Raw genomic sequence first — 27939 nt, forward strand, 5'->3', positions numbered from 1 at the left:
AATGGATCCATTCGGTACGATAACATCAAGTCTAGAAGAGTCGCACGATTAAATTATTTAATCCCCTTCAAGTTAGCGGAGCAGTAGTCTATATCAACAACATTTCATTTCCAGGATTGTTCAGGTGGTGCGGGCAATTCCGCCGGATGTCCCCAATTTTCGTCCAGATGTCCGTTACGTTCCGCTTTCTTTGTGTTGGCATTTCAAACTCCGTTTGATTTATGAGGACTATGGTTAACTGCTCCTCAGATCTCTGCAGGGTAAATCCAGACAGCTAGCTAGACTATCTGTCCAATCTGAGTTTTCTGTTGCACGACTAAAACAACCTCTGAACCTACACATGTTCCACCAAAACAAGTTTCTTCCCGAGGCTATTTTGCAAAGGCGATTGTGATTGGTTTAAAGAAATGCCAATAAACCAGAGCACGTTTTTCTCCCATCCCGGAATGCTGTGTGGACTAGCCGGACGGAGGAAGGTCTGGCAACGCGAGACTAGCTGAGCGCTAAACCGGAAGTAGCCGACTCGTCCAACAGAGGGCTCTAGTGCGCCTGCTCTATGGGCGGAAGTAGTGCCGATCATCCGGGTAATTTTTGGGTCCATGATGGCTTCATGCGCCACTGAGCAACTCTCAGTTCCAGGCCTTTCTGTGTGGAGTTTGCATGTTCTCTCCGTGTTTGCGTGGGTTTCCTCTTCTTCCTTTCCATAAAGACATGCATGCTAGGTAATTAGGACTACAGTTGAAAATTAGCCGACTGGCTAACACTGGCGCATTTACAGAAATGTTGATTAAAATGATTAATTAAAAAAAAAGGGGCTAAAAGCATGACCGAGGCACACTCGTCTTCATCACGTTCATTGATGTGAAAAAGCATTCAAAGCTTTGAAGGAGCAAACCTGGTCAGAACTACTTGAATTACATTATTAATTAGACTATTAATGGTACGGGACTGGACACAATATATCAGTAATTTTGATGTTGATGACCACACTAAACTCAAACCCAGAATGCTCGTAATTTCCCAACTCCAGGTTGGCTTGCGGAGGTAAAGTGAGGTGATGGCCGGCCCTGCCCATACAGCTCTCAGAATAAACTCCTCACTCTCAGTCTATTTCCAGCCCTCTTTATTTCTTCTCTTCCTCTGTCTTCGTGTCTGCCGTCTTTACATTTTCTCTTTTCTTTCTGCTCCGACTCTTTACTTCGCTTTTAACTCAACACATCTGCCTCTCAGAGAGGAAAGTGATGTACTCATTAGTGCTGGGACGATATGCGTTTGTCCCGATTCTATTCTTTTACGATACATGTGTACCGATTTGATTTGTCTATTCTCATCTCTTCTCACTCTGTTTCGTTACCTCTGTTGACCTCTCTATCTGTCTGTGTGTCAGTGAAGGAGAGGGAGAGAGAGAAAGAGGCAGGCTGCCCATCCTCGACGTGGCAGGGTGACGTTGCAGAACCCCAACAAAAAACTGAGAGAGAGAGAGAGAGTATGAGACAGAGTAGGAGGAGGCAGTTTCCTTTTACCTCAGTGTCTATTAAACATTGCTCCGTGGACTTGGAATCATCTTCAGAGCATTGTATATTTTAACAACCTTAGTCTCCTTGGGGAAAAAAACCATGTTACAGTAAAAGTCTGTGTAACTGAGAAATGCCGCTTGGTGATTGCAATTCCTTTCTGTTGTTTTATTTCTATTCAAACTGTAACTGGTGTGCTGTCTTGGCCAGGTCTCACTCAGAAAATAGATTTATTCCACCTCAAAGGACTTCCTGGTTAAATATAGGTAATATAAATACATAAACATTTAGACAGAGTGGCCCTGTAACACTCACGTACAACACGTATCAAAGTTTTTTTCAATAAACTATGGAACGGAGAAAGAAAGAAAGAAGTGTGCTTTGTGAATCACCTTTTTAGTTGTGTGTGTGTAGTTGTTTTAGTTAGTGTGTGTGTGTGTGTGTGTGTCTCTGTCTGTCTGTATGTGTCTGTGTGTGTATGTGTCTGTCTGTATGTGTCTGTGTGTGTATGTGTCTGTCTGTCTGTCTGTGTGTGTGTCTGTCTGTCTGTCTGTGTGTGTGTGTGTGTATGTGTCTGTCTGTCTGTGTGTGTGTGTGTGTGTGTGTGTGTGTGTGTGTGTATGTGTGTGTGTGTGTGTGTGTGTGTGTGTGTGTGTGTGTGTGTGTGTGTGTGTGTGTATGTGTCTGTCTGTCTGTGTGTGTATCTGTCTGTCTGTCTGTGTGTGTGTGTGTGTGTATCTGTCTGTCTGTCTGTGTGTGTGTGTGTGTGTGTGTGTGTGTGTGTGTGTGTGTATCTGTCTGTCTGTGTATGTGTGTGTGTGTGTGTGTATCTGTCTGTCTGTGTATGTGTGTGTGTGTGTGTGTGTGTATCTGTCTGTCTGTCTGTGTGTGTGTGTGTGTGTGTGTGTGTGTGTGTGTGTGTGTATCTGTCTGTCTGTCTGTGTGTGTGTATCTGTCTGTCTGTGTGTGTGTGTGTGTGTGTGTGTGTGTGTATCTGTCTGTCTGTCTGTGTGTGTGTATCTGTCTGTCTGTCTGTGTGTGTGTATCTGTCTGTCTGTGTGTGTGTGTGTGTGTGTGTGTGTGTGTGTGTGTGTGTGTATCTGTCTGTCTGTCTGTGTGTGTGTGTGAGAGAGAGAGAGAGAGAGAGAGAGAGAACAACACACGTTAGAATATAACCAAATACATTCAATCAGAAACCAGGTTAAACGTAGCAACATACATCTCTTTAACACACTTTAAGAATATCAGTAAGGAATTAAGCATGTATACGTCATATCCGTTATTAAAAAGAAATCCTTTTGTCATCAAGGAAAGGCTAAGATACGCTGCTTTTAAAACCCAGTCATGGGTTCATCTCCTTTGTCCTGCACAACCACTAAAAGCTCCTAACCCATGTGACCAGTTAATCCCCTTCCATCATGATGTAGCTATACACACGGTTACAAAAAAGTCCGTAGAAATACGGGCTAATATACTGTGTTAATATGAAGGAATTTTGTCTAATCATTTTTCACAGGTGTGTTTTCCGTATTTTGATTTATAGAGGATATACTGTAAATGTACAGAATTTTCCATTTTTGGATGAACACAAATGTCCGTACATTTAACGGAAAAGGTACCGGTAAATTTCGGCCAGGTTTTTCTACGGATTTCTTTCTTACAGTGCATGCTGAAATTTAGCCCATGTAAACCAGAAGTAAAAAAAAAAATAAATAAATAAAAAAAAATTTAAAAAAATGGTGCAATCCCACAGGAAAAATGGACTTCAGAGTGTGACCAAAACAACATTGACAGTGTTACTTACAGACGTAAGACACCCACCCAACTGTGTTTGGTCAACACTGTCACATTTTATCATTTCCTTTTCCTCTGTTTATTTCCTGAGATAAGTCCAAGTCTGAGATTTGACTCGTCGAAGCTGAACAGGAGAGCAGTTTAGTGACTTTGCTTTTGGCTTTGGGAAAACTTGAGATGGGGAAATTATAAGTACTGATAAATACAAATGTCTCTCAGCCAGGGGCGATTCCTAATTCAGAACTTTATAGGTGCCTGGCACCCTTTGAACGTCATTTTCTTTTAATGTTATTTTACTGTGCTAACTGTGCATTTTAACATAATTTTGGACCATCGTGGTAGGGGAAAACACTGAATGTTATAACTAGAAAGACATCAATCATTCTGAGAAAACTTCCTTGAATGCTGAGCCATAGGGCCACTACTACAAAGGTGAGGTGGTATTACAAATTAATTGGATATCCATCTATGGAAAAGCAGATATTTCCAAAAACTTTTGAAAACTTATGCAATTTTGACTAATGTCTCATAAGCACTATCTAGGCCAGTGGTTCCCAACCTAAGGGGGGGAATGCTCCTAAGGGGGGCGGCAAAGATCACAGGGGGGGCGCAAGTCTTTATCTGGCTTGAGGTAAAAAAAAAAAAAATATTTGCACATGTTAAACAAATTATGATAATACACTAGAATATATAATGTATACAAAAGTCTGTATAAAAACTATATATTTTTGTTCTCACTTAAACTTGTAGGCAAGCTACTTAGTAGGTCAAACCTCCAGGACCTCTTAACCTGGGACCCTTGCTGTCATCAGGTCAGCTGCTAGCTGCTATCATCCTCGTTTTTCCTGCCGCCACGGCATCACTATTTTATGAACGAAACATGGCGGAGAAACGTAAAAGTGCTGATAACTCCTATGTCTTAAAAAAGAAAGTAAGGGAAAGTTACCTCAACTTCGGTTTCGGAGGGGCGGGGCTCAGCTTTTCTTAGACATAAGCAGGGGGGGGCGCCAAGGAAAAAAGGTTGGGAACCACTGATCTAGGCATTAGATCCTGGATTTAGTTTCACGATGCTGGGATATTTCCTAGAGCAGAACTATAGCGACAATAGATGGCGGTACTGTAAAACTCTGCCCCGGCTGCAATTTGCCATTAAACAGAAGAATAAGACACTACCCTGTCAAAATGTACACACTACACAAGTGAGTACATAGTGTACACAGTGGACTACATGTTAGTCTACTCATGGAAGTATCCGAATTGAGACACACTGAAAGAAAATGATGGCCCTATCTTGCACCCGGCGCAGCGCAAAGCCCGACGCAAGTGTCTTTGCCAGTTTAAGACCGTCGCAGTTGTCAATTTCCCGTCCAGCGCCCACGTCGTTTAAATAGCAAATGCACCTGCGCCCATCCGTGCGCGTTGCTGGTCTTACAGGGAGGTGTGTTCAGGTGCATTCTTGGCGTATTGCTTTCCTGAGGCAGCGGAAAGTGATCGCGCCATTGACCAACAAAAACCTGGTCTAAAGTCAATAGCGCAGCATTTCATTGTTATTTTAACAGCAGATTAGTAAAATGCGCCTAGGCTCATGCACAGCGCGCATACTATGCCTGTTACACACACACACAGGGAAGCGCAGCAGCACACAAACATGCAAAAGATTAAAAACAAAAATATTACAATGGGAAATAGTTTTGGCATAGTGCTCGTGCCATATATGATCTGCTGGCGCGCTTTCACTTCACGTACGAAAAAAAATCTCTCCTTCCTGCTTAGTAAATCCTCCATCATAATAGCAATGAGCCAAGGTACAAAAGCGCCTGGCTTTTAAAGGGAATGGGAGATGGCATTCTGATTGGTTTATTGCATGTTACGCCCAAAACACACCTATGATTAAGTAAGACACTAAGTACAACCCTTTTGAACCACGCGCCTGGCGCACGGACCCTTTTTTCCACCGTTAAACTAGCAAAAGTGGATTTGTACACGCCTTACACGCACCTGCGCCATGCGCTTCACGCCGTGCACTTAGATCGTTAAAATAGGGACCTAAAGTCATGCTAGCAACTCTTGAAGCTGTATGTGGTGCTTAAAGACCCTAGACAGGCTCCAGTATGTCCAGAACTCTGCTGCCAGGGCCCTCACCCACACCAAGACGTGGCAGCACATCGCCCCAACCCTCATCCACCTTCACTGGCTCCCAATTAAGTCCCGCATCACATATGAAATCCTCCTTCTCACCTACAAATCCCTCCATTCCCTGGCCCCACAGTACCTCTCCGACCTCCTCCATCCATACAGACGCTGGTCTGCTCTCCATTTCCCACACCAGACTGTACCTTCGTTGATAGAGCCTTTAGTGTTGCAGCCCCATCCCTCTGGAACACCCTCCCTGCAGATATCCGAAATGCTACATCCCTGGACATATTTTTTAAAAAAATCCTGTTTACCACAGCCTACAACCTCCTTTAGCTTAGCCACAGTAATTCTGTAAAGTTATTATTATTATTATTATTATTATTATTATTATTAAAGCTAAATGCCAATGTCACCATGCTACCCAATGGTCACAATGACACTGCTAACATGCTGATGTTAAGCAGGCACTAATGTTCACCATCTTAATTTAGCATGTTAACGTGCTAACATTGGCTAATTAGCAGTGAACACAAAGTACGGCTGAGGCTGATGGGAATGCCTTTAGTTTTGCAGGTGTTGTGGTCATAAACCAAAGTATTGGACAAATTGAGTTTTGATCTGATCAGTGCACGTGATGAAATGTGAAGGGATCACCAAAGTTTTTAGGATTCGTCCTCCGGGGGGACCGTACATTTTTAAGTCCAAAGTTTCATAGCAATGCTGCTAGCATGGCTAACAAATGATGCTGCAGTTGGTGATGATCATGGATGTCTTAAGAGAACCCATTCCTATTCTTTCTCTCCTCTGTTGCACCCATATAGGGCTTCATAACATTTTTAATTCACTGATGAAGAATAAGTATGTACTGAAAAGTAAGAAACGGAGACATTTCTCAAGGTTGAAATGGCACACCTCGATTTAGTAAATTGCCAGTTTGAAACCACCACGTAGTTATTATGAACTTAGGACACCCCTTACACAAAAAACATTAGCAGTGGATTTGTAGCCCTGTAGGTAAGTGCTGTAAATATATATTAAAAAAAAACAGGGATAATTCAGCTTACTGAGCTGAGCCGAGAAAGACGAGGAGAGTAACACAAGAGATGACAGGAAAAACAGAGGGAGAGAGAGTGTGGGTCAAATGTTGGGAAAGTAATTCCTCCCTCTCCCTCTCCCTCTCTCCCTCTCTCTCTCTCTCTCTCTCTCTCTCTCCGTGGCAGTTTAATCTAAGCAGTATGTGTGTGTCTGACACATGAGGGGAGGAGACGGAGAAAGAGAGAGAGAGAGACTGAGGGGGAGAAAGAGAGAGAGGGTTTGCATTCTTTTCCATTGAGGTCAATGTTTTACAAAGCCTATTGACCACTGCCTGCAGAGTCTGTGTCTGTGTGCACGTGTGTGTGTGTGTGTGTGTGTGTGTGTGTGTGTGTGTGTGTGTGTGTGTGTGTGTGTTGACATATGAGAAATAAGTCATTTGATCTGCAGCATCATCAACAATCAGATCGAGGCGCCTTTTTACTTTTACTAAAAACTGTTGGACTCTCTTCCGTTCCGTTCTCTAAATGACGTGTCGGCATCGTCCCACGATTATGACATCACAGCCAGATGTTCTTGAAGTGTTTGGTCTGTGATGCGTTTCATCCTCACTTTCTGTCAGTGCTAATAATAACACTAATCACACGTAATATCAGTTATGTGTAGTAATGGTTTAACTCAAATAAAAAAAAAAATAAATAAAAAAACGCTTAAAGATATTTTGTAAATGGATTTTTATCTGATTTATGAAGGATTTCAAAGACTTTTAGTGATGTTTTATGCGTTTCTTTTGCTCTTTGTTGATTTCCGTGCACTCGCTTCACTCGGTCTTTCGCCTCCCCTCGATTTTGTTCCTCCACCTTTCATCTTCCCCTCCCTCTGTCGTTTTTCTCCTCCTCAAATGTCCCACTTTACTCAGATCCAGGTCCTCACTCTGTTTTTTTATTTATTTATGATTGTTCCTCCTCTCTATCCACAAGCCACACTGGCTGCTCTCTTTTGCTTGCTTTTCTCCAACACTTTTCCTTCTGTCCTTCCTTCCGTCCTGTTTTCTATCTGTCATTTTGCCTCTTTCCTTTTGTCCGCGACCAATCTTTTCCACCCTCTTTCTTTTTTTGTCTTTTGCTCTCCCTCCGCTGTATTTCTGCCTTTTCCATTTTCCCTCTCCCTCTCTCCTCCGCCTTTGTTTCCATCCTGTCACCATCGACCTCTCAACGCATTCTCACCAACCGGTTCGTATGATATCGTAAGAAAACGTACGCACAAAAGTATGTAAGTATCATCAGGAAAATGTATTACAAGTAAAAGTACACAAAGCAGAAAAATCCTCCAATTGTAGAACGTGTAAAGGATCCAAACAGCTGTGTGTTTAATGGTCTGATCATCTCAGCTGGACTTGTAGGCTGTTATTTTGTTGGCTAATTTCATTTATAATAAAAACATCAGATTTTATAAACTACATGTGTTTTGTGTGCAAAAATCTTAATGTGTAAAGTAACTAAAGCTGTCAGATGAATGTAGTGGAGTAAAAAGTACAATATTTGTATCTGAAATGTAGCGGAGTAGGAGTAGACTCTAAGAAATAAATAACAAATAAGTTCTGGCAGCTCATTACCGGGACGTTGTCCCGTAATTTAAAACGGAAATTTTGTGTTAAGCTACAGTAAAAATACAGATCATTTTCTGTTTGTTTTTTAAAGTTCTCTCATACTATCAATCTTTAATTCATTATAAGCTTTTTTTAAATGCTTTTCAATGCTTTTTTGTGACGCTCACTAATCCAAGTGTTGGATACCAATTTGCCATATTGGTGTTGTGAATATAGCTCACTACGTTAACAAGCATTAGTTATATCCAACACAAATTCAAATATGTAACACATGACCAACCCAAACAACATTTTAACCCTTCTGTTGTCCTCGGGTCAAATTTGACCCGTTTTCAAAGTTTCTATATCAGAAATATGGGTTTCTTTCAACCAAATTACCCAAAAATAACATGGATGGTTCCATAAAACGCTCTTTGCAACTGAAATTAAGGATCAGATCACTGATTTGGGGTGTTTTATTTAATTTTATAGCATTATCCTGACTAAACTATGACAAATTATTAGCCATCAACATACGTTCCTCTGATCTTAAATATTAGTCAAAATGATTCATTATTTCAGCTTTTTTCTAACACAATAATTACACACGATCATTTCATATAAATGAGGCTCATGAATTCCAAAAAGAAGTGTAAAACTAGTGTTAATAAGTTGGTGTTAGTTGTGTATATACTGGTGGTAATGGAAAGAAAGTGCCGAAAACGTCAAAATAAGTGAGAAAAACGTCAGAAAAAATCTTAAAAAAGGCTTAATTTTGACCCAGGAGTACAACTCAAGGGTTAATCTACTATACATCTACTGAAACATGCATGTGGTTCATTTTCCCACACAATTTCTAACCGCTGAAATCTGAACTGTAAATGACGTTCTATGGACATTTTCTGTTAAAATACACAGTCATACAACTGTTAATACACGGCTATTTCTGAGAGTTTATAAAGTGGCATGAATAGAAAAGACTCAAGTTAAGTACAAGTACTTGAAATGTTTTACTTTAGGACAGAACTTGAGTAAATGTACTTAGTTACGTTCAACCGCTGAATGTACATTTGTCCCCTTCAAAAAATATGAAGGACAACCCATGTCCTATAGGGCTGTCGCTGGTTCATGACTGGTCACCGCAGCGTGATGTCAGGTTGTGTTTCTCCAAAAGTTGAATCCGTCTCAATTTTAATGCAGCATTGAAGGAAAAACAAAAAGTGAATATTCGAATCCCAAAAATTGAAAATCGAATACCTACCCAACGAACGAATATTCGTATTCTATAGCCTGATACTCGGATCCAGCCCTACTTCGTACCAGTAAATTTCTGTTTTACAACGATTTCAGACACAGGAAATGAAGTGCATGACGCTCAAAAAGTTCTGGGGGGGAGGACCGGTTATAATGTGCCCCCCCCCCTCCGCCCAATGTTGAAACAAAACCTACACCCTCGTGCACAACTAATAGTGTGATGATTATGGAATTACGGCGACTTAAGACCAGTCAAGTGACATCTCCAACCTCCACTTTGACCTCAATCGGGGAAAAAAATGCAAATAGTCAAGAACCATACAAAAATTTGACTAAAATATCATAGGCAAATGAAAGAAATAATAATAAAAAAAACTAATTCTTCATTTCTATTTTTTTTGTAACCTTAAATAATCTAACCAAATGAGTAAAATGTGACTGTTAATGATTAATAATTTAATTAATATGTATTTAGTCTCGCATTGCCAGAAACTTCTCCACAGCGCTGCAGAGGAAGGGTCTGGCTAGTCCACACAGCATTCCGGGATGGGAGAAAAAAACGTTTATTGGCATTTCATTAAACCAATCACAATCGTCTTGGGCGGTGCTAAGTGCCGGACGGAGCCACGGTGCCGCTGCAAAATAGCCTCGGGAAGGAACTTGTTTTGGTGGAACGTGTGTACGTTCAAAGGTTGTTTTAGTCGTGCAACAGAAAACTCAGATTGGACAGACAGTCTAGCTAGCTGTCTGGATTTACACACACCCACACACACACACACACACACACACACACTATTTTTATCAGTAGCCCTGTAATTTGCCTCCATGTGGTCAGTGTGGATGGAACATGAAGAGTTAACATCTCTGTAAACGACTCCTCTCTGCTCTGGTTTCTCTCACCACTCCCTAACATGAGTTACAGTCCACCGCAGCAGTGTGTGTGTGTGTGTGTGTGTGTGTGTGTGTGTGTGCGTGTGCGTGTGCGTGTGTGTGTGTGTGTGTGTGTGTGTGTGTGTGTGCGCACGTGTGCGTCTCCAGTCCCTTTTTCCTCTCAGCTGGATTTGAAGAGCTGTTGGAATCAGCTGTAGTGCATTTATTTCATTTTCAGAGATGGAAGGAGAACCAAACTGCAGACTGCTATTTTTGCTCAGACAGTTGATGTGCAGAGCTACTTTAGCTCCCAGTGTTACGTTAGCATTAGCTCACTTGTTTCATTAAGTACACTTTTGTTCTGTGTGGGTAGTTTGCTGACGTGTGACTGTAGTTAATGATTTTGTCCCTCATCTGCCTTTTTTCCGTTTCTCTCCTTCTTTCCTTCACGGTTCCTTTCTGGCATGGGCTTCTTTTTCCTCATGTCTCCTGTTACTGCAGTCTGCATATTCACTTTGTGTCCTCCCTCTCTTTCTCTCTCTACACGCCTTAATCTCTCGCACACATGACGTCGCATATTTCCTTTTGTCCTTCTCTCCCTTCTTGCTTCCTTTGTTTACTTTGCCTGAAGTTCTGCAGTCCCGATTCTGTCCCCTCTCTCTCTCTCTTTGTTGGGTAATACAAAAACAGTCTTCCTATTACCATTTCACAACATGAACTATAAGAAGTCAATTAGCACAGGCCTTAAAACAGAAAAGGTTGAGAGTGGAGCTGCTGGACTATGGGTAAATCAGATGAAAAACTAAACTAACACGTGTTTATTGGGTAAAGCAGTAGCATGGATCCAACCTCCATCAAATGCTAAAATGTTGATGATTTTTTTTGTGTCTAAACGCTCTCAACTCTCGACAGCTAAGCTGACCACCGAGACAATCTGCTGGAACCTGTGTGCCTTGGACAAAAAAATAATTATACTCTTTCAAACACATTCCTCAACTATAGGCATCACCTGTCCTGTTAAAACACTTCAAATGACATGTTTCTCCACATCCCCTAAAAGAACCCTCTAAATCTCCCCCCCCCCCCCCTCCTCTCTGTCTCTCTCTCATCGTACCACCTGTGTGCTCTGAAGCAGGTGTTTCCCATGATGCCATATGGTCTGTAATATGTGACATTATGGAAGCAGAAGGGAGAAATATGTGAGGTTTTATGATCACGCCCCTGTTATTTTCTTATGATTAGAGGTTTGCCTACTGGAAACGGAGTGTGTGTGTGTGTGTGTGTGTGTGTGTGTGTGTGTGTGTGAGGAGGCATCATCACACACAGGCATTAAAGGTGAGGAAAGCGGAAGCTAGTTTTGTTTATTCCATCGTAGTCTATATATATAGTCACCGGAAATTCCGCCGGGTGTCACTCTTTTTAGGCCAGATTTCCGTCACCTTCCACTTTCTTTGTGTTGGCGTTCTAAACTCCGGTTGCTTCTCAGATCTCTGCAGTGTAAATCCAGACAGCTAGCTAGACTATCCGTGCAGTCTGAGTTTTCTGTTGCACGACTAAAACAACCGTTGAACGTACACACGTTCCACCAAAACAAGTTCCTTCCCGAGGCTATTTTTGCAGCGGCACCGCTGCGCCATCCGGCGCAAAGCGACGACGCCAAAGGCGATTGTGATTGGTTTAAAGAAATGCCAATAAACCAGAGCACGTTTTTCTCCCATCCCGGAATGCTGTCTGACTAGCCAAACCCTCCTCCGCACCGCTGTGGAGGAAGGTCTGGCAAAGCGAGACTAGCTCCATTGTGAATTTCAATCTGTCAGACGAATCAGTCAACTAATTCGAATGTAATGCCACATCCGCGGCAATATTCTACGCTCTCGGTACCTCTTTGGCGTCAACTCGCCTGGTCAGGACCCCTTGGTGTCACTTATGGAGGGTGGGGTTGAAAAATGTATGTTTAATGTGACACGCAAGACAACAATGGGACACGAACCACGCTCTCCTGGGTGAAAGTCCTGTGTTGTTTGTTTGACCCATCCTCTTTCGTTTGGCGTCATTTTTCAACATGCAGGGTAAATCCACTTAGTTAGGGTTAGGTCCGGGTCTGGGTTAGGAAAAGAGCGTGGGTGGGGGTTAAAAATATATGTTTAAGTGACATGCGGGACAATAACCGGACACGAACCCCGCTCTCCAGCCCAGTGCGTTCCATACAGACGCTGAAGGGTGAGTTCTGCGTCGGTATCTGACTCTGAGAGCCAGTGACCAAGCGTCAGTATTTGACGAGTTGGGAATGAGAACGGGCTGTACAGATGCAGAGATGTCACAAGGTCAACCCGAACACACACACACACACACACACACACACACACACACACAGGGTATACTGCACCTTTCCTCCAAACCATCAACTCCAATCTACCTAAATTCCTCTTGAATTTGGAACAATGTGTGGAACTGAAATTTGACTTTGTTGGATTTGTTACATTGGACTCACTGTATCATTACAACCTTCCATTATCCAGTATCTGCTGCTTACACAGGGCCATGTCACAGTGGCAGCAGATATCCTTCTCCCTAGAAGTGCTTCCTCTCTTCTTGGGGCACATGTGTCAAACTCCCGGCCCGCGGGCCAAACCCTGCTCATCGCAAAGTTTGATCCGACCCGCATATCAATTTAGGATCACACTAAATATTGGCCCGCCTACTTGTGCACCAAACCAAAAAAAAAGAAAAAGGAAACTGTTGCAAAGCAGAATTTGGCAGATTTGCCAAATTTGATTCTCATAAATCCCCACACAACCGGAGAGTTTGCATATATTCAGGCCTGTGAAACAGTGAGTCGGCTGTGTGGTGGCCTACTTTTAAAAATGTAATCATTGTTTTTGCTTGATTTGCTAAATTCTATGATGGCTAAGAAAGTTTATTTCCTGACTATTTTTTAGGGTTTTATGTCGACCAAAATGTATGGTAGAAGATGCAATAATACAGTCAAAAAAAAAAAAAATGTTTTTGGAAATAAAAGCATGTCAATACTCTACAGTATATGTCTGGTCCTCGATGTGATTCTCATATACCAGATGTTAGCAGGCCTAATGGGGTCTGCAAGCCCTCCAGCATGTTCTGGCTCTGCCCTCATGGTCTCCTCTCAGTTGGACAGGAAAGCATCCTAATTATATGCCCCCCCACCACCTGAATCGGCTGCTTTCAACATGAAGGAGCAGCAGTACGACTCGGAGCTCCCTCTGGATGTCCAAACTCCTCAAACTGTCCCTAGGGATACATTTACATTGATACGTTTTGGTTTTTAAGCAGAGTTGTACGGTGGCTGAAAGGGGCAAACGCACTGCAACTAAAAAAAAAAAACACGCAAATAGACAAAACACAAGCAAATTAAGAAAACATTTTCATTGATTTGACAACACATGCGCAGCATTTAGCAAACGCGCTGCAAATACACACAACACAGCCAAATATGAAAACACGCAGCAAATACAGAAACAATGCCAAATGAAAAGCACACAAACCCCGAAAACAAATGCAACAGAAAAACACTGCATCCAGTTTACACAACGGAAGTTCTCCAGGGCTCGGGGAGGGAACAGCTTGATCTTTGACCCCGCGGAGAGACAGAGACAGAGAGAGAGAGAGAGAGAGAGAGAGAGATGAGGTTTGTTTTGGAAACGGGAAGAAAAGAGTAGCAGAGGCGACATAAAAAGGTGCATATTCATTTTTACGTTTGGTCTTTTACAGTATTATAAAAGAGCACTGACTTCTACAAGTGCTTGCTAGCTAAGACTAGTTAGCCCATATATGTTACTGAAAAGTAGAACACTTATTAAAAATCTAATGAAAAAATTAGCTTCCGTTGTGTAGACTGGATGCAGCATTTTTCTGTTGCATTTGTTTTCGGGGTTTGTGTGCTTTTCATTTGGCATAGTTTCTGTATTTGCTGCGCGTTTTCATATTTGGTTGTGTTGTGTGTATTTGCAGCATGTTTGCTAAATGCTGCGCATGTGTTGTCAAATTAATGAAGATGTATCTTAATTTGCTTGTGTTTTGTCTATTTGCATGTGTTTTCTTAAGTTGCAGTGTGTTGGTCCCTTTCGGCCACCGTAGCTTTGAGCCAAAAGCGAACTCGGTACACACTCCGTGTGCTTTTAGCTCCAGTAGAAGGAGTGATCTGCGTTTAAACTAACACGCTCAAACTGCATATCTCATCAACATTCTTGTATACTGGGCTACTATATACTGCCATGGTAACGTTAGTAGCTAAGTCTCAGAGAACCAGACGTCATGACCCAATCAGGCAGCAAAACATTGGCGTCAGTGTCGGTGTTGCCAAAGGTCTTCGTGTGAGACTGCAACACAACCCCGCAGATTCCAAACCAAAACCGGGTCAAAAGTGTTTCCAAATGTCTCCGGTTTGGAGGCTCTGAAAAGCCAGAGCAGGGGGAATGAGAGGCGTAAACGTAGCAAAAGATATTCGTTTTTAAACCAAAACGTAGCAATGTAAATGTAGCCTAAGAGTACTTTTCAATCAAAAGGTTCCAGAAACTATGGAACTAAATCCAGGAACTAGACTAGCAATAAACGTTTATGCATTACTGCTTTTGTACTGTGTGGCTTAGACAAAGTCATCCCGTTCTTTACGTTCTCCGATGTTTAAATCTGATGTTTTTTGTGAATGAATGATAAGTAGAACTGCAGAGTTGGAAGAGGAGACTGAAAACCCCCAGAATGCTAGTATTGGAGTATTGCTCATTTGCCCCTCTTTTTGCAGTTTGTTATAGTTCTTTCAGAATAAAAGCTCCAACAGTAAAGCTTTGGTGTGCTACAGTAGTTAGAGGAAGGGAGAGGGAGGGCTGGGAATAGTAGTGTGTAATCACGCCTCAACATTTTCCTCCATCCACCGTGGCGTCCAGGCCACTCAGACTGCTATAAATACACAACAAATTAGAGACTCCCAATGTGTGCGTGTGTGCGTGTGTGTGTGTGTGTGTGTGAGTGTGTGTGAACTAATGCGTCTGCGAACTGACCACTGCGCTCTTCCTTTCCTACTTTCTGTCTCTCTATAATAGCCCATATCCTTCTCTTTACTCTTCCTCAGATGTACAGTCCGATGAAAATATCTGTTTTTTTCCCTCTGAAATCTAAAGAAATGGCAGAGATGTGTGGCATTCATTCAAAGCTGCAAAAAAAAACAAACCATGAATTTCTTTTTCATTCTGAAATGACGTGGCTGCCCTGCAGTGGTGGAATGTAACTAAGTACATTTACTAACTAAACTTACTTTAAGTAAGTACTGTACTTAAGTACATATTTAAGGTACTTGTACTTGACTTGAGTCTTTGCTTTTCATGCCACTTTTTACTTCTACTCCGCCACATTTCAGAGAGAAATATACTTTACTTACATCTTTATAAATACTATTTAAGTACATTTTTATCCCCAACTTGTACATACGTTTGTACATTTCTTTGTACAAGTGGATTGTACTTTTTGAATATTTGTTCTTGTATTCTATCCTATTTTTTTATGTCCTGTATGTTCTGTATGTGTGCTGTGTGTCTGCTATGTTGCTGCTGTAGCACTGCAATTTCCCAGTTTGGGATCAAAAAGTCTAATCTAATCAGATTTTTCTGCATTGAGTACTTTTGCTTTTAATAATTTGAGTACATTTTCCTAACGATACTTAGAAACGTTTCCTTAAGTAGCCTTTTCAATGCAGGACTTACACAGACTTAACAGAGTATTTTTGCAGTGTGGTACTAGTACAGGATCGGGATACTTCTTCCACCGCTGCTGCCGTGTCGACCCTTCATTGAGGAATAAAACTCACAGCGTCCCTCAGCACATAGCTTCCTTCTTTTCCACGCCACCTTTGCTCAACTTTTAACATACCTTTGTGTTTGGCAGCAGGTGTGATGGGGCGTTTAAAAGCCTCCAACCTTTTCATTTAGAGGCAGCGTGAAGAGAGAAGGGACACTGTGTGTTTTTACGCAGCCGCTCGTTATACTGTTAACATTACTACCACTGGTGCTCTTCTGAAACTTCGCTAAAACACTGTAACTTGGTTCAAAAACAGCTGTCAAGCTATGTTCTTTTCATTCCTGGCTGCATGTTATACTGTAGTTTGGTGTGTAGTTTCTTTAGCCTGTGGGTATGTGGCCAGTCCCATACTACATGACATTAGGGGTGCATGATGTGAGGAAAATATGCCATAGCGTTGTTCAATATCTGTTGGATATTGATATTACTTGTGATAAATAAACTGATATTTGAAGTGTACGCAGTTCTGCATCTCTGCTGCTTTGAGTATTCGGCTTACATCTAAGAAATTGCTTGTCGGATTTGAAACAAATTAAAGGAAAATATCTTTCTTCTTATTCTTTCATTGAACATTGAACGGAACACAAAAGGAAGCACTAAAAAAAGAATGACAGTTACATTTTAATGTGTGGTTTTCTACTGATATTTTCTTTCAACTAACACAAAAAATCTCGACGGTCTTTCAAGATATGTCGCAGCCCTTCGCGATGCGTTTATTGTGGCAGTAGGAGGTTGGGGGATCTGTAACTATCTCGGGAGGTCCCGGGACACGTATGCATGTATTTATAGAAAGCGACTAAAAACATCGAAACAATTGTCTAAAAAAAGAAAAACGATAAAAGAGACAAAAATTTCAAAAGGCGACAAATGTTGGAAAATGTGCCAAAGACTTCGGAAAAAAAAACTACAAAAGGCCACAAAAACGTCGAAAAATGTGTCAAAAAAATACTCAAAAAAGGCCACAAAAACCATTCACCATTTCCCACAACCCCAAACCCTCCGAAGGGTGGCTAGCATAGACTGTATAAAATATGGACAAAGTCTCGGTGAGTCTCAGGTTTTTGAAGAACCAAAAGCTCAAAGTGGGCGGTTCCCGGTGGCCAATTTATGCCACAGGGTTATATCGACGCCGTGGCTACGTACGTGGGTACGTATAGATACCGACCCTATGCCGTAGCTTGACGTGCACCTCTCGAAAAATTTAACTGCACGTCGCTCGGCAACATGAAATCAAGGAGAGGCTCTCCTTGATTTCATGTCTCTCTGAGAGGGTTAACATTTCCTGCTACAGATGTCCCACCGTGGTCAGAAAGCACAGGGGAGACACAATGTTTCTCATTATATGCCTCTAGAGTCCGAGTACTCTACGGAAGCTAATTGCTGTCACTCTCTCACTCGCTCTACCGCACACTCCCCACCCACACACACATACACACACGCCGGCCTTGCTATTCTCTCAAAGACACTCTTAAAGAAGTATAAACTTCAGCCCACTCATGTAGGCTACGGCCAAAGCTCTGCGTGGAGCCTCCGTAGAACTATAAATCAGCCTTAACTCCCAGCTGATCCAAAAATGGGCAAAGAGGTGGAGCGGGCTGAAAGAAGCCTACACACTATGCTCGCCTCCTGTGACAGCACCCACCTCACTCAAAGTTATGCATTCCCTTAAGTATGCATAACTTTAAGCCTTGATATCATTTAATGCGTAACAACCTATAGTTGTCATGAAGGGGGAACTTAGCTATAGAGAGCAAACCTATTTGGTTGAAAAATAATTAAACCTGTCTCCCTTCGGCCATTTCTTTCCAAAACACTTGAGTGCGCTGTCTTTACCCAACTCTCTGCATATCTCCACCAGAACAAATCTTCCCGACCAGTCTGGATTCAAGGGACGCCACCCAACAACAAAAAACGATAAAAGACTGAAGTCGGGACATTGGCTCTCTATACAGCTTGTTGATGCAAGGCATTCTGGGATATGTGAGTTGCGCTGAACATCACAAATAGATGATACACAGCAATTTAAGAAGATATCGTTTTTCTTTATATCACCGCTACGGCTGCCGTTCTGTTAACGTTAGCACTAATGATCCATTAAAATACACTGGAACTGATTACTACTGCAGTGTACATGCTCGGGGTGTGTGTGTGTGTGTGTGTGTGTGTGTGTGTGTGTGTGTCTGGTGTCGCTCGCGGCAGCAGGTTTTTTACACAGCAAAAAGATCAAGGAGAAGAAGCAGTGAGCATGGTGGGATGCCTGATGCGTTTACTGCTTCCTTAGAAACCAGAACCTCTTATTGGGCTGTTACTGTGTGTTTGTGTAAAGTCAGCGAGAGAGAGAGAGAGAGAGAGAGAAAAAGACGCCAGCATCACATTAACTCCCCTAAATGTGCTTCTAACTACTTCTATTAACCTTATATTCTTCCTCCCATCCTCATGTCCACTTATCCCTTCTTGTTCTTCATTTCTTTCCTATGTTATCAAAGTATCTTTGTTTCCTCTGCTGACACTCCATCTTGTTTCTTGCTGGCTATGTATACTATGTGATAGTGATGTTGCTGTGATCTCAGAACTTTGAAATTACTTTGAGTACAATTGTATCAACTTAAATAGCCAAAGCTCTGAAAATATGACCCCGACTTTCTCCTAACTTTAGAAGTGCACTACTCAATATTTTTAGATTAACAAGAGATCAAATGAGTAATGTGTAATGTGAAAGGGATCACTAGTAGTGATCAACACAGAGAATAGTCACCCAAATCTAGAGGAGGAGGAGGAGGAGACCAAAACAGAGTTGCATGAGGGTGAGTATTGGAAATAATATCGTCGGGGGGGGGGGGGCAATAAATACAATCCCAAGTTAATGCTAATGTAACGTCAAATCTTAGATGCAATGGCTACAACATCGATGAAAAGTAGATTGAAACAACATCAGCGTCAGATTGCCTGTCGAGGCTTTGTAGACACCAGTTCAGCTTCTACAACTCCAACATCAGTATATAAGATTGAAAAAAAACGCACACCAAGGGTTGTGGTGAGGTGCCTATCACTGGAGGTAGACTTGAAAATAAGAGCGAAGTATCGCACATTCTGGCTCCACGTGCATATTTCTATTTATCCGTTTCGGCCCTCAGGCCAGATTGTTGATTTGAAGAAGGCCTGAGGGCCGAAACATCGTCAGAATAAATAGAGATGTGCATTTTTTTTTTTTCTTTGGGCGCTTTTACGCGTATAGTTCGGTGGACGCGGTGCGATTCGGGGGTGAAGTTGTAACATTGTTGCATTTTTCATTTGGTTCGGTTTGCGTTCACGCTTTGTCAAACGCAGCAAACACTGTAAACACACGTGACATGGGGAGGGAGATTCAATAATCTAACCAATCACAAGAGACTTTTTGTCCGAGCCGGCTAACTTCCGGTTTAGCCCTATGCTAACTTGATTGGGATAAAATTGTGTGGATCTCTTAGACTTTCCAAATGTTATGGATCGGACTATTCCACGAACAATCCAGGAGGTCGCTTTAAATGGACCAAACGACGTAGGTGGCAAAGAAACCATATTTTTCAAAACTCCAACATCAGACCATGCCACAAAGTCAGAAGACAGCCATCTTTGAATGCAGCTCAGTAGTACCTGGGCCAACACACACTCACAAACACACACACACATCAAGCTGAAAGATCAGCAGCTACCTGGTTGCCACGCTGGCACCCCCAAACTCCTAAATGTCTTTATGTAGGCGTTTTAAAATGGCCCCCCTCTGGCGGTTTCCAGTATGACATCGGGGGGCCACAGGTCACCTCTTCCTCTCCTTTCTTCTCCTCTTTTCATGTCCCTCTTTCTCTCCCTCTGAGCAATTTTTAAATAGTCCTTCTTTCCATATTAGCTGCTTTGAAAGCCTATTAACTAACCCTCCCACTCCTGCACACCTCTAAACCCACTGCTGTTTTCTGTTAGCACTTAGCCACGTTAGCAGGGGGGGTTATGGATGAACAGGCTGTAGGGACTAAGAGGAGGAACTGCTTGGATTGGACCTGCACCTTTTTGAAGTTTTATGGTGGTGTTTTAATTTGGATTTCTGGGGGCTTTACGTTACAAAAGTTTATAGCCGCCTCTTTGTGCCTCGCACTTTGTTTTTCTCCTCGTCAGGAAGCTGTCTTTTCCACTTTAGCCAAAGAGCCGGCGTTCAAAAGCCAACCCCGCTTCCATGTTTATTAGAGTTTGGCTTCGAAAAATCATATCATGCTGCAATTATCTGACACAATGTGTGTTTGTCTCAGTTACGCTACGTTGCAGGTTAGCAGATGTTCAGACTGTAATACTCCTTTAAAACAGCACTGTGTTGCAGCACTTTGTTGCTTTATTGGGTCAAACTTTGAGCCTGGTTCTGTTTTTGCCAGACGATCCTGTATTTGTTTTACCACGGTGTCAATGCGGTGCCTCTATTGAAATGAATGGTGTAGCAGCATATTGCTAACATTAACCTGAACACGGCTTCACTCCTCCCACCAATCCAGTTCTGTACATTTTGCGACAGCATATGTGAAAGAGCGTTAACAACCTACAACGTAAGTGCATGGGTCTGTTGCAGAAAATAGGAAATAAGTGCTGAAAGAGAAACTGGACACGAGACTGGAGCATCAGTCAACAACCAAAAGGCTTCACAATCATCATCATCATCATCATCATCATCCCAATTTTAAAATATAGCTGCAAAAATAAAACGATTTAAACTCAATTCACCGGATTTTACATTGTGTTTTAGAAATGTTGTGTGCTGAACTTGCCTGATAGACAGAATTGTGAACTAGTTACTGTTAATGAACGGAGTGTTCAGTTCTTCACATCTTCAGTCTGACATTGCCTTCACTCTAACCGATTTCCATGGGAGAGGCAGATTCGATGATTTAACCAATCACAAGAGACTTCTTGTCCGAGCCAGCTAACTTCCAGTTTAGCCCTATGCTACCTTGATTGGGAAAAAAAATTGTGCGGCTCTCTTAGACTTTCCAAATGTTATGTGTTTTGTCCTTCAGGGCCACCGTACTCATCTGTATCGTATGAAGCTACAGCCAGCAACTGGTTAGCTTAGCTTGGACTTAGAAACCCTAACGCTCACTAATTGACATCTCATTTGTTTAATCTGTACAATAATTGAAGTGAAAAAAGGTCACGTTGTTATTGTACTATTTATTATATATAATATTTCATTTTGATGACAAGACTTCACAAAGTCACCGTTGTGATCTGTCTCTTCGTTGTTTCTGCTTTTCAAACTTTGATTTTCGGCACCTAATGTTAAGCTAGCCCTTCTCAAAATTCCTTTGCTACGGCAAAAAAAAAAAACTTCGAGCTAGCATGCTACACGCTGAAAATGTTTTGAAGTCAATTTGAATGGTGCAACAAGGCAGGCCTGCTTGGTTCTTTGGGGGAATGATTGTAAAGATTTACAGAGAATATGTTTAGGGCATTTCCTCTCTAACTGGGACATTTTGGAAGCGAATGGCGGAGATTTGCTGAGGACGAAGTACACGGAGATACACTGGTAAGAGCCAATGAGGTTTAACCATGTATCCAGCTAATTTAAATAGTTCACGTTACTGTATTGTGTCAACAGTTAACTTCATTTAATGTTGTATGTGGTGTTTTCTTTTGCGGGGTGCAAATGTTCCACCAAAACAAGTTCCTTCCCCGAGGCTATTTAGCAGAGCCACCGTCGCTGCGTCAGGAGCTTAGCGCAGCCCAAGACGATTGTGATTGGTTAAAAGACATGCAAACAACCTAGATCATTTTTTTCTCCTATGGCATAATGCGTCTGTGGTGTAGCCAGACTTTACTCCACAGTTGTTAAATCACATTGTCTCGTTTTTTTTCTATTTCTACACAATACAGATGTGACCTTTGCTGGCACAGAGCCGTGTTGAGTAATGGAAGTAATGGAAGCCCGAGTGATGGTGAATGTAAACTCCCGTGCTATAAACAACTGCACCAAAACAGACATATAAAAAAAGCCAGCCGCTCCATAATAATATAATATTCTGAAGTAGCCAAACTTACTGTACCTACACTCCCTCCTGCAGCACTGGTTTCCATCTCTGTTGCTTCAGGTAATCCACATTCATACCAACAGCAGGCTTGTTGTTCTGTGTTGGTTAGTTCCATAGATTCGTTATCCATGTCTATCTCTTCATCCTCCTCTTTCTCATTTTGTTCTTCCTCTTCCTCATATTCCTCACTGTCCTGTCTTTCTCTCTTATATACTGTCTTTGGTCTTTCTCCCTGGTGTGCTGGCTCAGATGTGTCGCTAACATGCTAGCAGTATTAGCGCTAATGCTAGCTGAAGCTGCACTTGATTTTAAAAACAAATCAGTCAGTTTGCAGTATTTTTCAACATCAGCCAACAGTGCTCTCTTATATTTCTCTCTCTTTTTCTCTGCCCCCCCGCCTTTTGTCAACAGTATAGCTTCCAACTTCCAATTTTCAACTTCCAACAACCACTCTGAGGCAGACAGTATATAAAGATGCAGACACGGTCTACTCGATTCTGTCTTGAAATTCCCAGAAGGCATTGCTTCATTTTAACTTTTGCAAACAAATATTCAAATAAAAGAAATGCAGGTAGATTTGTTTTATTTCAAATCATGCACGTTTACGTTTTTGAACATCTGATCTGAATAAGTCATTTTGCTACAAAATAATAGACACTAATGTAAAAGTTCGTGACTGTAGAGGGTAACCATGACTGTGATATCGAGAGACTCATATGTGGTATATATAATGATCAGATTACGTTATTACTAGACGTGAATGATTCCGGCAAATTTGAATATCGTATGGCCATAGGGCGTTATTATTGATGCTTGAAAGAGGGCCGAGAGAAATTATATGGGCCGCTGTTTACAATTAAGTGGCCGCATGGCTGTGACAATCATGCGCCTCTCTGATTGGCCGGCCGGCCCAAACGCCAGATTACCAGTCCGTCACTGAATGGAAGTAATGAGTACTGTAACTATATTATTTTGCTGTTAATTAGTAAAATAAGGGAATACTTTTTTAATGAGTAATTGATTATGGTTTTCAAGTAACTTGCCCAATACTGATGATAACCTGTGTTATTTAGTGAAAGGTTGTTGTTGTTGTTTATCAGCCAGTTTAATACATTGTACTTAAAATTAGTGTTCCTGGTTTATACCATCAAAACTACTAGAGTTTGCTGGGATGCTAATCATCTAAGCTGCCTTGATGCTTAATCATTGTTCTTCCTCTCTGGTAGACAGTCCAGTATGTTGACTTGCACACACACATTCAGCAGCTGGCAAAGAAGCCCAGCATGTTTAGAAAAGTCCTGAACTCAGTCTTTAATGTTTGACATAGATGTACTAGGATGGCTCCTGGCTCAGAATGGGCCTTTAGGGGGGGGACACTTGGGGGGGTCTGGGGGTCCTCCCTCGGGAAATTTGGAGCGTCAAAGACTTCATTTGCTGCATTCTGATACGTTTTAATGCACCACTGTATTGTGAAAACGATTTTATTGATGTATTGTTAGGTGTTTCGTGATTTTCCTTTGGTGCTGGCTGTGGCACGAAAAACCCTGCATGCTGATTTTTGAACTGAAAAGTGCTACCTGACATCCTTTTATTTTTGTACATGGTTGTTCATAGTTTTAAGCCTGTGGGATTGGATAAAAACCATAATTTCCTCATGAAGATTATATTAAAGAGGTTTGCAATGGAAACAGCTAGACGTTTTGAGAGGAAAATCCTCAGAAAAGAAGCCTAGGAGCTGCAGCAGATGACGGCCTGGGCCCTGCTGCAGCCACTGCTGGGTGGAGCTCAGATATCGACCAATCACAGCCAAACTGACGGGCCATGATTGGTCAATTCCGTGGTTGGTAGGTTCCACACTATTGGTTGCTGTGGCACTAAGACATTGGAGCTGCTGGAATCGGAGTTAGCTGATGAGATCTGCAGAAGAAGACACACACACACACACACACACACACACACACACACACACACACACACAATGTATTACTCATCACTGCCTACACACTGTAACAGTTTTGTGGCCTGGTTTCCTCTCTGTTGCTTTCTCTGTCTTTATCTATGGCTGTCCCTCTAATCTTCACTGTTTATTCTTCCTTATCAGAGATTTTCCTTCCGACAGAAATGGTGCGTGGTCACAATAACCAAGGCCCATAAAGCTCATTGTTGTAATGTTAGGAAAGTTCTGACGGACCTGGGCCTCTTTTAGGACACCGTAATCTTCTCTGACATGCACTTTCCCTTCCTATAATAGTTGAATGTAGGGTGTGATTTCTGCATTTGGAAAGTGTTTCTTCTTTGTATATTTGACTTTTCCCATACCTTTCCCATATTGGACAAAAAGTCATATTTAAGCGTTGTGCAGTGTGTTTATGAAGTGTGGTGTTGGGGTCTGGGTGGTAAAAGGGTGTGTGAGGTTTTAACTCTTATTGAACCTCAGCCAAGTGTTTTAGTCTCCTAATCTTAGCTATACTTAGTTTTTTTCCAACTGCTTACACACAAAATCTTTTCATGTCACACGATTTTTGAAACCTCTCACTCAAAGTGCAAAATTACCAGAGGTGGGACAAAGTCATTGTTATGCAAGTCACAAGTAAGTCTCAAGTCTTTGCCCTCGAGTCCCGAGTCAAGTCGAGTCAAAGATGAGGCAAGTCCCGAGTCGAGTCACAAGTCAAAGCCAACAAGTCTCAAGTCGAGTCCAAAGTCCTACCATTTTAGTTTCGAGTCATTTCAAGTCATTTCAGTTTCAGTGTATGCAATATTAAGAATATTTTCACTGCTTCAAAAGTCATAAGAAAGCCCTTTCTCTCAAGAAACTGAAGTCATATGCTTTATAGCAGTGGTTTTCAAAGTGGGGACGGGGACCCCTGGGTGCCGCGAGGGGGTGCTAGGGGGGCCATGGCAAGTTGGCATGAAAAGTATAGCAAAACAAAATAATTGAATAAATTAAATAACTAAAGTAAACCAAATTAAACCAAAAATAAGCTAAACAATATTCCCATTAGTTAAGAACTGTACTATACACTATAACTATAATAATCTATTGCATCTCTGAACATTACTACTATAATCGTTATTATTTTATTTTATTACATGGCTTGGTTGAATTCCAATGTAGAATGCGGTCTGTTATTTCTTGATAACAGACCGTTGCCATGAAAAACAGAGCGTTGCTATGGACGCAGTTCGGTTTAGCGGAAGCAATACAATCGTTTTTAAATCAATAAACTCCTTTTTAAATCAATATTTTGTGTCAAAGTATTTATTTGGTAGGTAGCCATGTAATAAGCGGGATAATGTATAGCGAGGCGGTAGTTATAGCGAATACAACCTGATATGAAAAGGGAAGGCTAATGGTGGATCTACTGTGACTGTGTTATGGTAACGTTACTTTAAAACGGACGTTGACATGATGTTGGCGAGGTTTTCCATCTGAGTGTGCTACACTCATGTACCTCATATAATCAGGGTTCAAAAATCCCTATTTTTGTAAGCATGAACCAGCAAGGGAGACGTGCGTTTACTGTGTCGTTGAGACAGTAAATATGCAGCAGCTAGTATGTTACGGTACATACATCCGATAAGGTGCTTAGCATTCGTTCAAAACTTACCTTTCTTTGTGCAACTTCAGGTGTCAAAGTTGGACGTTGTGGCAGCTCCGTCTGTAATCTTGTAACCCGCATGTTTTGCAAATTGCAACTCTTTTTTTGTCGACTACCTCGTAATTTTTATAGCCAAACGAAACTATCTTCGGTATCATTTTGCCAACTGGCGCGTTGTTGCTTGTGCTTCATTGGTTGTCTTGCAATGTGCCTGCTTAGATGCTGTCGAATCAAAACAACGTGGGACTACAGTGATTGGATGTCGTGCAGGCAGCGCGTGTGCTCTCTGCATGCATACAGGTGGTGCACATTTTTTTCACAGATGCAGATAAACTGAGAGCGGCGCGGCCGTGTGAACATTTTCTTCCCCAGTGGGAAGTAGCAAGTCTTCTCGAGTCAAAAGGTGCAAGTCCAAGTGAAGTCACGAGTCATTGATGTTAAAGTCCAAGTCGAGTTGCAAGTCTTTGTACATTTTGTCAAGTCGAGTCTGAAGTCATCAAATTCATGACTCGAGTCTGACTCGAGTCCAAGTCACATGACTCGAGTCCACACCTCTGAAAATTACACAGCAAATCTCCAAAACCATAAGCTATTTCTCAGCCTTTCACTCAGTTTTCAATTGCATAAAACATTACACACAATTCTCTACCTAAGACACAAAAATCTAACAGGAAGTGACTTTCCTTTTCTAAACACACCCAATCAAAATGCTACACTTATTTACCAGGGCGCACACACTCTCCTCACATGTGCAAACACATTATGTCATAACTGAACACTAACCAATCACTGCTTTAGTATATGCCTATACATAGGTCAAAGGTATTACCTGTTTTGAACAATGGATGCCAACAATAGACAGAGAGCAAGGGGAGTAGGAGGGAGAGACAGGGGACAACAACGAGGAGGAGGAGGAGGAGGAGGGAAGAAGAGGAAGAAGGAGAGCCATCTCTGATGAGATCAGGGCCACACTTATTCATCATGTGATCAACCACAGATTGACCAATGGGAGAAGCCCATCTTGAGTAGCTTTACAGTGGCGTCCATACTGCATGCAACTATCTAATTACTATTTCAGCATTAAAAATCAATCAGACTTTGTTTTGCACAAAGTGCATACAATCCCCCCCCCCCCCCACCCCGACACACAAGCACGCACAAACACACAAATATTTTCTGTTTTACTGTAACTTTTCAACCACTTTCAGCAGATGACTTTCTCTCTAGAACATTGTAAATGTAGATATAAGCCTATGAAAGACAAAAGAGCTTTAGATTTAGAACAACAGTGTGTACATGGTATATCCAAAAAGTTACTATTATGAAAAAAGTGTTTGCCATTTGATGCAAATGCTTCATTTTGAGATGTGTTTATGATATTTTGAATGCAGAGTTTCATTGTGAAGGAGATGTGAGGCATTTTGCATTTTGTGTGTGCAGTTTTGGGAATTGTGTGTAGAGTTTTGAAAAAAGGAGACATAGTTTTGAAAATGTGTGTAAGCAGTTGGAAAAAACTGTATACAATACTTTAACGGTCCCATATTGTAAAAAAAAAAAAAGAGATTTCAATGTCTTTTTTTAAAAATTTTATAAAGCAGGTCGGGTTGCTATATAAATACTGTGAAAAGTATTAAAACGCTCAAGCCACAGAGAAATGCACACAGTCTGTATATAGAAACTGTGCCTGTAAACGAGCCGTCAGGTCTTCCGTACGGTTGTGATGTCACACAAAAAAAAGTGCTGCTAAAGTGCCGTTACAGTCATTCCCCGGCTGCATTGATGGTGCAGAGACACAGAGTGCAGATGTGGAAAACCCCGAAACACTGACCAATCAGAGCAGACTGGGCTTTTTCGGGGGGGCTTTTAAGAGACAAAACGCCCAAACGGAGCATTTCAGACAGAGGATGAATACAGGTACATTCAGACAGACAGTATGAGAAAAATAACATCAACACATGTAAACATGTTCTAGCAGAAATACAAGTATGAACCTCAAAATGAGCATGATATGGGGCCTTTAACCATGCTGTGGGCAGATATTACAGGGAAAAAGGCATTAATAAAATTAAATTGAATAGTTTGACCTTTGCTTTCTTAGCGAGAGTTAGATGGCAAGATTGATGAACTCACAAGATTGTTGCACAATTAGTCACACACACACACACACACACACACACACTTAAGGTTATGAGGTTACAAAGAAATGCCTGAGGTTTTTAAACCATGCACATTTCCAGGGGACTTGTAATTTCTGCAAGTTGACGTACAACAACCTGTAC

General features: G+C 41.7%; 2 long non-coding RNA genes across 2 annotated transcripts; one reads left to right on the top strand and one right to left on the bottom strand.

Moving 5' to 3' along the window:
* Positions 1-96: 96 nt before the first annotated feature.
* On the top strand, positions 97-27598 carry LOC118493751. The gene is made up of 4 exons (XR_004895741.1): positions 97-127; positions 11577-11662; positions 22633-22640; positions 27589-27598. It is a non-coding gene; the product is annotated as an uncharacterized LOC118493751 (long non-coding RNA).
* Positions 4723-14628, bottom strand: LOC118493750. Its single transcript, XR_004895740.1, has 3 exons — positions 14435-14628; positions 10877-10879; positions 4723-4735 (listed from the first exon to the last, which is right to left on the bottom strand). It is a non-coding gene; the product is annotated as an uncharacterized LOC118493750 (long non-coding RNA).
* Positions 27599-27939: the final 341 nt, after the last annotated feature.

The sequence above is a fragment of the Sander lucioperca genome, chromosome 2 (genome assembly GCF_008315115.2).
Source record: "Sander lucioperca isolate FBNREF2018 chromosome 2, SLUC_FBN_1.2, whole genome shotgun sequence".
Classification (NCBI taxonomy): domain Eukaryota; kingdom Metazoa; phylum Chordata; class Actinopteri; order Perciformes; family Percidae; genus Sander; species Sander lucioperca.